Source organism: Lytechinus variegatus, chromosome 3 (genome assembly GCF_018143015.1).
Source record: "Lytechinus variegatus isolate NC3 chromosome 3, Lvar_3.0, whole genome shotgun sequence".
NCBI lineage: Eukaryota > Metazoa > Echinodermata > Echinoidea > Temnopleuroida > Toxopneustidae > Lytechinus > Lytechinus variegatus.
The window spans coordinates 63,242,687-63,253,217 of NC_054742.1; the positions used below are offsets into that span (position 1 = coordinate 63,242,687).

Consider the following 10,531-nt stretch of genomic DNA (forward strand, 5'->3'; position numbering starts at 1 on the left):
ATTATTTGTTTTGATTGGCTGAGAAGCACAGGTGTCTGACTGTTACCATGGTAACTGTTAGATAATGACAACTTGTCGTTGCAGACACCTTTCATAAAATGATCCCCAGATAACTTAATAAGAACAACTCTATCTTTTTTTTGGTGATGTTTGTAATGATGTTCATGATACAAAGTAGAGCCAGTGGTACAGTTGAAAGAATGTTTAAGGGTGTTGACCCTTTTTCTTTTCACTTCTTGTAGCAGCGCCGCTGATACTAACATGCAATGTTGTACAGTGCATTAACGTGTTTTTTTAAATAGAATTTTTCCATTTTGGTTGCTTTTTAAAACCTTTTATCTGTCGTAATTATGTAGAATTTGTGGTGGAAAGGTATACTTTTTACATTCATAGATAGTTTTTTGTTGTCGTTGTTTGAAATTGCATTCAAGCCATTAGATATAATATCTGATGGGATCCCCTTCACCTCCCAAAAAAAAAGGAATGGTACGCTAATTCGGAATTGAAATTTTTCTTTGTTGAGCTGATCATTTTTTATTAAATTAATTAATGTGCCTTAATGAACACTTCAACTATGTATTGTGATCAATAAATGTCAAAATCATGATAAAAATAAATTTGACTATCTGTTTCTTTTTTTTCATATAACAACACAAATTTCCTTTGACACAATGACTCTGTGGCCGATGAATAACAACAGAATGGTGCTCTGTGTGTGTGTGTGGTGTGTGTGTGTGAGGGTGCGTGTGTGTTTGCTTCTTGTGAGAAGGGACAAGAGCGTGCGCGCACATGTGGGGGTATTTATGGGTGTATTGGCGCGCGTATTATGTGAAAGTATTTATTTGTTATGGTCGACGCCCGGGAGCGCTTTTGAAATTTAATATTTTTATTTCATTTCCATTCAAAACACAATACAAAGTAATATAAAGCAATACAAATCAAGTACAATTTTTATAGGGCATTCTTACTTCGTAAAACAGAAAAAAGGTATAATATAGAGCATAAATGGTAATAAAAGTGTGTGTGGGGGGGGGGGGTTAGCTGACCATGTACGCTCACCATGCCCACTGGTTTCAAATGGACAATCTTGAAACTGAGATGAAGAGACAAGGTCCCTGTGAGGAATATTGAGGACGGATTTTCTTATAAAGCCCGAAATAATTGGTTTTGCATTTTTGATAGTCGATAAAACAAAATGATATAAAGAAATCTCGAAGATGAAAACATGTTTGAGTAGTTTCATCTTACAAAGGAGAAAATTGGGCACCAGCATGTCATGCAGCCGAAGAACCTAATGAGCGTGGGTATATTGGCACCACATTTTTTGTGCGTCTGACTGAAAACACTTTATAAGATCCCTTTGTTAGTTTTCATTAATATTGATGTTAAAAATTATCATCATTGATTTTTGTTCAAATCATTATAATCATCATTATTAATATAAAGATTTATCATGGGTTCACTTTTTCAAAATTTGATGTCTTTGCATACACTTTCTCAACTTCACCTGAGATGTTGCTATTCAATAATTCGGTTTCTTGATGCTTTGAGTGCGTGCACGGGCAATTCATGCAGTTCAGACCGGTCTACATTGACTCGCATATCAGATCACAGCTCGTCAAAAAAAAGAAGAAGAACACAACCCCTCAATGGATTTCGTTTTCATCCACCAAGAGGAATCATCATCATTCGTGTAACAAAATTAGATTCCTTAATTTCTTAAAAAAAAAAAAACAGGTCCAAATCAAGTCTAACCATGATTTCTGAGTGACACTAACAAAAACCGAAAACGGATTCACGAGAACAATAATCTAAATAAAAACTACTTCTTTCCACAACGCAGCCGATCCCGATTATAAACTATCAGCGTGTTGAGAAAGCTGTCGAGAACTGACGATTTTCGACAGCTTTTCCAAAGCTAGCCTACATTCAGCAACGTTAACTGACGTTTTAGATGGAGATGGAGAGAGAGGGACGGCGAGGAATAGCAGGCGCGTAGCCAGGGGGCGGTGGAGGTGGTCGCCCCCCCCCTCAAAAAAAAATCCCCAAAAAAGAAAAAAAAGAAGGGGAAAAAAAGAGAGGAGAAAAGGGAAAGGGAAGGGAGGAAAGGGAAAAAAGGCAGCTTTGTGGGTTTTTTTTCTCAAAAGAGAAACCCCTTCACTCTTGCTCGAAATTTATATATGAATTTTGCTTCCGCGCTGCGCGCGGTCAAATGATAATATAGAAGTTCTCCATTCCTACCGTCACCTCCAAATAGTCGACTTCTCCCGCTTTTCATCTCATTACTAAACAATCATAATTTGCATGGGGGCAAACAGGTTCCTGATATAAAAAGACGAAGGTATAAATTTCGTGTCGTATTAAATAAAAAAGTACAATATTTATTATCAAATTCTATTTAACTTCATGTCATTTCCCTGCACATTCATCCCCTGTCCTGTTTTGCGCACTCAGTTTGAAATTTTGAATGACACTTAAGTTTCTTTATAATTCAATATGAAGCGCTTCAGGATAAGTCAAAGAAAATAGGCATCCTTTTTTTATATATAATTTCAATAAATCAAAGAAGATTCAATTTTTTGCGCACTATTTTCCTTTGTAATGAAGTTCAATAATCTTAGAAAATCAATTGAATTAGAGCCGATGGTGTATTAGAGATATCTGCATTTTGATGAAACGTCCGCCCTTTGAAACTTCAGAGTTTCATTGCTCTGCGCGGGGAGGAATATCTTCCTCCCGGCATACTTCTCTGTTTTGCGAGTTATGCACTGTCGCTAAATTGTTTGTAATCAAATCTGATCTTTCCAAGGGAAGTATTCAATATATCTTTTTGTGGCCCTTTTCATGGCAAAAAAATGAAGAAAAAAAAACGCTTTAGCTTCCACGCTTCGCGCGGGGTTATTATTATTTTAATTTCCTCCATTGTATTTCTTTTTTATGCGTTCGCTCACAATCACTTTTGAAAACAAGGTTCATGAAAAAAGGTTCAAAATCACAATATTGTCAACTGAATTGGAGCTGATATAGGTATAAGAGACAAGAGAGACGGCTCCTTTTCATTTTAATTTATGAAACACCAAAAGCTTCGCGCGGGAGGGGGAATCTCCTCCCAGCACCCACCCCCTAGGGAGCGCGCTCTGTAAGTGTTGGCACGCTTTGCTTGCTTTTACCGCCCCCTCCAAAATGAAATCCTGGCTACGCGGTTGGGGAATAGACAGTAGTAATGATCATAATATTGACAATGATGATAATAATAAAAGTAAGTCTGATATTTTTAGTCCAAATAACAGTACGGCTAATAACTAAAAATGAAACTCATGAAGTCTTGCATGTATCAATATAAGGAATTTAGAGATAACATCACCATCGTTATTCATTGTTAGTTGCCGTTTCTAGAAAAGTGACTTTGAACAAAAAATTAAGCGACCACGAAGGGACTCGAACCCTCAATCTTCCGATTCGAAGTCGGACGCCTTATCCATTAGGCCACGCGGCCACTTCATAATACTAATCCGCTTTAGTCATGCTCTTTATTTTTTATTTTGTTCAAGTACGCTTTTTTTCTGGTAAGAGTAATGCAGGCAAAAAGACACCGGCTTCTATATTATTGAAATGTATAAAGATTTTTCATTTCTGGGAATGAATTCATCGACACATTGTTGGAATCAATTTGCATATCTTATTTATTGCTATGTCATGCATGCCACAGTAATCCTTTATGGTTGATTTTGTTTCTAATCTAATCCTGCGTGGGCTGTAGAAATGCACACATTCAGCAAAGTTCTTGATGTTGACGATAATAATATTTTGATAACGATGATAACAGTAAAAATTAGCATCATAATGATGATGATGATGATGATAAAATTATGAAAAATTACAAGATGTATTCAACGAGGGACTAATCTTACACAAGCTTCTTATTAGTTCCTAATACTCATGTTCCTAAGTCTTTAAGTTCCTTTTTAATATTTTTGATACGAAGTTGTATGCATTATTAGTTATGTTAATAAAACAAGATGAAGCTATATATTTTTGTGCTTGGCCATATAATTCTCATGAGAAAAAAACAATTCTTAAATCTGCAAATTGAATAAAATTTTCTAAACGCCCGCTTTGTATACCGCTTATATATTTTTTTATATGCTAAACAACTGCAAGAATATTTATTAGGAGGCTGCATTCTACAAGCTCCGCTTTTTAGCAGCCTCCTCCATTTCCAACCTGATTTGTAATAATCTTGAATATAATTTTCTGTACAGGAATATTTGAAATATGTTTTGTTATTTATGTCAACATGTACAGAAGAAACTGTAATTGTTGAAAATGGAAATAAACGAATGAAATGAAAAAAAAAGGATATATACAAAGAACCTCAGTGGCTTATACCACTACAATATGACTGACAAAGCTACATTATTATCATGATTATTATAAGGTAACTGATTGAAAGACTTATTTATAATTGGTGAAATTTTATTGGAATATTTCGTCACTAGAAAGAGAAATGAAACATCCATTTAAAATGTCGATAGTTTTGCAGCCCATGTCTTTTAGCATGCGTTAAGATTAGGAAATATCTCTTTTGGACAGAAGAAAATTATAAACTTGATCAAATAAATTGAAATAAAGAGCATGAAAACAGCAGAAATTGTAAGAAGTGGCCGCGTGGCCTAATGGATAAGGCGTCCGACTTCGAATCGGAAGATTGAGGGTTCGAGTCCCTTCGTGGTCGCTTAATTTTTTTTCAAAGAGTCACTTTTCTATAATATAGAATTTACGGTAACTAATACCATGGTCACATTTGTTCTACGGCGGCCGTACGGCGAGTCGAAAACAGCCGTTTTATTCATTTTTGATCAAACCACCTATATCTAGCTTGTACAAAAATGTTAAAACGGCTGTTTTCGACTCGCCGTACGGCCGCCGTAGAACAAATGTGACCATGGTATTACGATGGATGATGATGACTTGTGATGGTGATGATGTTATCTGATTGATATAGATTGCGACCAATCCAAAGTTGGATTGAAGTTTTCAACGTAATAGATTTAGAATTCAATCTTATTCAATTGAAACTGTAGATCCGATTTCAGTTGGTCCCTGGCCACAATCTATTGAATTCAACTTTCAATCTACAGAATGATATTAGCAATAAGAATATTTATGATGATTATGATAATAGACTAGAAAAAAAAATCTCATCATTCCCAAATTAAGGCATTCAGGGTTTTTCCTTTTTCAGGGGGTGCTATTTTGTGCGTCCGCACTTTCCGCCCCTGCAAGGATCCGCGCCTGATTATACTCAGGAAAAGAAAACAATAAATATAATTGTACCTTACAGGTGAATGACATAATCTGTTTAAAATATAGTAACGACCACGAAGGGACTCGAACCCTCAATCTTCCGATTCGAAGTCGGACGCCTTATCCATTAGGCCACGCGGCCACTTCTTAAGGAATGACCTTTATTCCCGCTCTTTATTATTTTTTTAAGCATACGTAATTGCTTTCTATCCTGAAGTCTTGAATACTAACTAACAAAAGATAACATGTTAAACTATAGTTAATAAAATAATTGACTAATATTAAATGACTAACTGAATATTGAATAATGAAATAATTTTTGACCTGGGAATAAATTTATTGTGATGATTTTTGTCGGTTTTCATGGTTATTTCCCTTTAAGCACTTTTAAAATTTCAATTCTCATTTCTCATATTGTATTTTCCATTTATTTTACATCATAAACCGGAATAAAAAAATAAAAGAAAAAATGAATTTACATTCAAAAGGGTGGTAAAATTATGCGTTTGGTTCGTTTCATAAAGGACTTACAATTGTTGACATAACCATGGTAACAGGGCTCAGCAGCCAATCAGAATCAAGATTACCATTGCCATAATGCATGGCAAAGTTACAACAGTTGCAAGTCCTTTATGAAACGGGCCCCTGCATGGACTTTTGTCTTTCTCCATCTACTGTCTGTTTCTGAAAATTATTGAAAGTAATGGTTCCATATATTCGGCGAAACGACATTTGCACCGGTCCGTCCAGGGGCCCGTTGCAGAAAGAGTTGCAATCAAACGTAACTCTAAAAATCACGCGCAACTTGATTTTCAACCAATCAACAGCGCATTTTTGACTTGCGATTGGTTTTATGACTTGCGTTTAAACGCAACTCTTTCTGCAACGGGCCCCAGACTTTGATTAGGATTAGGTCTACTATTGCAATAAGTAAATCCAGGGTTGAAGAGGCAGTGGTCCCCCCCGCAATGGTCTTTCCATAAGTTGTGCGGAATTACCAGGGGAGCAATTCGTCCCTGTTTTCACGAAGTGACGGATAAGAGGAAAATTTTCACTTTTTTCAATTTTGAGTTTTTTGCATTTTTGGACATCTATGACTTATATCTTGAACCTCAAAAAGTTTCAGATCACAATAATATCTAATTACGTTGCTATGACGACATGACATTCAATAAAATACCGGGTAAAAGGATTTCTTGTTTTCACGAAGTGACGGATAAGCAGCCGTCAATACGTGAAAACAAACGAATACGCTTTGCACTCAAGATTTTTTTCACGAAGTGACGGAAGGCAAATATTTACAGTTTGGAACAACCGAAGACCATAAAAAGGTGAGTTTTTTGTAATTGTAGGAAATGAAATAAATGTAATGCAGCCTTTAAAGTCATTTCGAGTGATTTCAACCCTTTTTAAACGTCTCTGATAGCAAAAATCCTTAAAATAACGTCCAATCTCTACATACATTGCCCCACATATTTATTTTCGTGTCAGTGAAAATAGAACGGAGTATTGCGTGTACTTTTTTGTCACTCAATCGAACTTGAATGTAAATTTAGTCAAACCATAAGGGTTAGAATATTTACCAAGACTAAATAGATTTAATGAAGGCTGAGGATTTGGTGAAATAGTCGTATAGGCCTATAGGGGCATTAGTTTAGGCCTAGATCTAGTCTAATTTACATGCATTGCCATTGTGTTAACTCGCCGTACTCGTTAAGTTCTAACTTGTCTTCACAAGTTCCCAGGCCATATGAATAGTATTTGCAATAAATTTCCATAAAAAAATCACAAATGAATACATAGATTTTATTGTCTGCTTTGCTATAGTGAACTCATCATGTAATAACATACTTTTAAAAATATGTAATGGAAAGATACCCCCCCCCCGGGGGGGGGGATCTATAAATAACAATATGAATGCTGAGATCATGGTACAGTTAGTGGCCAACCTATGTGGGCAAATAAGTTGAGTCCTTAGTTAAACTGAAGATTACTGGGGATTTATGTTTTAAATAAATCATCTCAAGTCCAGACTCAGTCTACATCTAATGTAGATAGAGCTTTATACTTTGTTGTTTGGTGGCCACTTCCTCGCCCTTATCTCTATAACGTTTTACAGAAACTGAAAGAATCTACATCAATAACTGCAACTGGGATTTCATCATAATCATGATGATGAAGATATTTTCATTTTTTACAGATGCAGTATATACAATAAGCGATGTTTCAGAGAACAAATGAGAGAAGTCCTGGAACTGGTACACTTGCTATTTAACAATGCTGATGGTCAGATACAATTCCAGGTGAGAATTGTCATACTCACATGACATCCTGTCAGTATAAGCAATTCATTGATTTTCACTCACTACCAAAATTAATTTCAATTACAAATCTGGTAAACAATGAAGCTATAAAACTATGTTGATTCAAAGTTATAATCAGAAAATATTAATTTTGGAATACGTTATAATTTAGCAGATATACATGTATTTCTAAGTTGTAAAAGAACATTATTCTCATTTTAATAGATGCTTGGTGTACTGCCCTAGAACATTACAAATTTGACATGTGATCATATTTTCAGCTGAAACTTTCTTATAAATTGGAAACATCTAATTGAAATATTTGCTTTAATTATCAGTGGTAAATAGAGTGTATATAGTATATTCTTGTACCATACTGACTGGGGAGGTTTATGTTTGGTAAGGGAAATTTAAAATATTGAGTCTGCTATCTATTCTACAAACTTTATATTGGATTGACAAAAAACTTTGAAAACAAGCAGATAATTTGTACATTATTTCATTCCACACACATAGGTTAGATCCAGGGGCCGACACGCTTGTCAGATGGGTCATTGATGATTCCCTGAACATCGCAGATATGATCTGATTTGGTGACATGACAGTGGAATTGGTAGTGACTGGATTTTTATAGTGTGCCCTGGTTTTGAAATATTGAAGTAACCAAACTAGAAACATCTTCTGAGAACTCTGACTGCAATTCTAATGATGAAACTCTGTCTACACTTGTGAAAATGTAAAAGGAGTTGGCTCTACCTCGTGGCCTTTCAGGTTCAGTGCTCTCATCTAACTTTTTCTTTTTCCAGCTGGGTAACTGATACCAATTTTAATTTTCTTTAGATTTTGACTTCAACATAAGTTAAGTTTTAATTTTGATAGGACTTTCAAATCTGGTTTCATTTTTAGAGCAGTGTATTATATAAAGAAACTATACTGCTTGAACAATAAGTCTCTGCTCTTATAGTGATATGATTATGAACTCCTTTAAAAATATTTTATATATACAGTCAAATATAAAGTTCAGAATAGTCACTTATCTGCTATACTTACATGTTAAAATTGCTAATACACATCGTCCACATATGGATGCAGAATAATTACCCTTTTTCATTCATTTGTTTCGCATGTTTTCATTTTGCTTGGTGCTATCTAAAAAACAGAAATACTGCATATTTCTACATTTAAAATAAAACTGAATGTTATTAGCTCTATTGTGCTTAAATGTATTGTGTTAATACTTCATATTCTTTAATAATAACAATCATACAATTTAGACTGACATGCATTGTGAAACTCGATAGCTGCATGATATATTACTAGTAAGGATGTAGGGGTGAAAATCATATTAGGTTTTTGTGAATTCATTTTCAAAAGCCAAATGTGTTAATACAGACACCCCCCCCCCCCTCTTCCATGAGGTAATGTTTTATTGGTTTATCAGGGGGTGAGAATTCTTAAGCTGATTTTAGTTTTTTTTTCTTTTTATTTTAAGCTTGATATCCCCCATTCCTGTACAATAGTTTGAGAGCTCATTCAATTTAATCCCCCAACTCTTTACAGAATTTTCATGTCTTTATTTGTCATCGCTCACACACCTGGTTCATGCAGTCGATGTGTCGTAATTTTATTCCAGAAAATCCAACTGTTAGATTTTGTTAATGAGTGTTATTCAGGAAAGAAGTAATACATGATTATTTTTAGCTTGAGGTTAAAGATACACTGCAGCACATGTTTTTCTGTCTATTTGTAGTAAGAATTTTACTCTTTTTTTTTAATCCCACAAGATCAAAGATGTTATTTTCTAAAACCATGAAGACGATTTTTTGTAAAGTTTTCAGATTTGGAAGAAACTAAGGTGTATTTTAATATATGTTCCTGTTTTGGACTCTGACAATAATTTGCAATTAAAACAACAAGTGTTTGATTGGAAAATGTATTGATGAATGTTATTTAGCCAATGACTTGAGAATGATGGAAAAAATACAAATCTACTTAGTCATTCGTATTTTTTATCATTGCTTTTTTTTGCTTTTGCTTTTGTCGCTGTCGTTTGGAATTTTGATTATAAATTTGTTAAAAAAATTATCCTGTTTGATTTGACGTTAAATTATTGATTTAAAATTATATTTCTTTCTTTGACCATCATAGTTTAGAATTGTTTATTCAAAGGTTTGCATGGTTCCTTCGGTAAAGATAAGCTTTTTGTACTATTGGACTTTTTAGTCCTTGACAGTGTGTAAAAACATGAAACAACTCTCAAGGCAATTGATTTAATTATGACATTCTTTTCATTAAAAAATTCCAAAGAGTAGTGAATGTAATAAGTAATGTTGACTATGTTACTTCTATTTTGATGGAAAAGAAATAGGCAATTATACTTGTATATGATTGTGTATGTTAATACAAATATACATTAGAGAATATAACTTTCCTGCACCACTAGCAATGATTATTTTCCAGTATTCTTGTAATTGAAAGTTTATTAATTTGTCATTGGAATGTTTTGAATGTAGAATTGGGTACTTGATAGCAATTCTGTATTTCTAAATGTGGCATTCCCAGACTAGGATTATACTGATTGTGTTTAGCAAGGTATGATATACAAATAAATATATTGTTGCATAACGGTATATTCAAGTTTTATGAAATGTATAAAATGACAAAATTCTGACGTGTACCTGATGGTTCATTTCCTATACCTTTCACAGTGCAATATTAAATTAATTTTAATAATTATGAATGTCGATGTGTTTGTCACTAGCGATTATGGTCCTATATATTATTGAATTTAAAAATTTGTCAAAAATATTTTTCCATTGTTAACATTGTATGGAGATGATACTTTAATGAATTTATTAAGCATACCTTTATCGAAATGATTGATATGAAAAAAAATGTTATATTTTAAATTTCTATTTGTC

General features: G+C 34.0%; 1 long non-coding RNA gene and 3 other non-coding genes across 4 annotated transcripts; 2 read left to right on the plus strand and 2 right to left on the minus strand.

Moving 5' to 3' along the window:
* Window positions 1-3,423: 3,423 nt before the first annotated feature.
* TRNAR-UCG lies at window positions 3,424-3,496 on the minus strand. The gene has a single exon. It is a non-coding gene; the product is annotated as a tRNA-Arg (tRNA).
* Window positions 3,497-4,662: 1,166 nt separating this feature from the next.
* Window positions 4,663-4,735, plus strand: TRNAR-UCG. The gene has a single exon. It is a non-coding gene; the product is annotated as a tRNA-Arg (tRNA).
* Window positions 4,736-5,376: 641 nt separating this feature from the next.
* On the minus strand, window positions 5,377-5,449 carry TRNAR-UCG. Its single transcript has one exon. It is a non-coding gene; the product is annotated as a tRNA-Arg (tRNA).
* Window positions 5,450-6,325: 876 nt separating this feature from the next.
* LOC121411625 lies at window positions 6,326-9,623 on the plus strand. The gene is made up of 3 exons (XR_005969506.1): window positions 6,326-6,638; window positions 7,508-7,610; window positions 8,127-9,623. It is a non-coding gene; the product is annotated as an uncharacterized LOC121411625 (long non-coding RNA).
* Window positions 9,624-10,531: the final 908 nt, after the last annotated feature.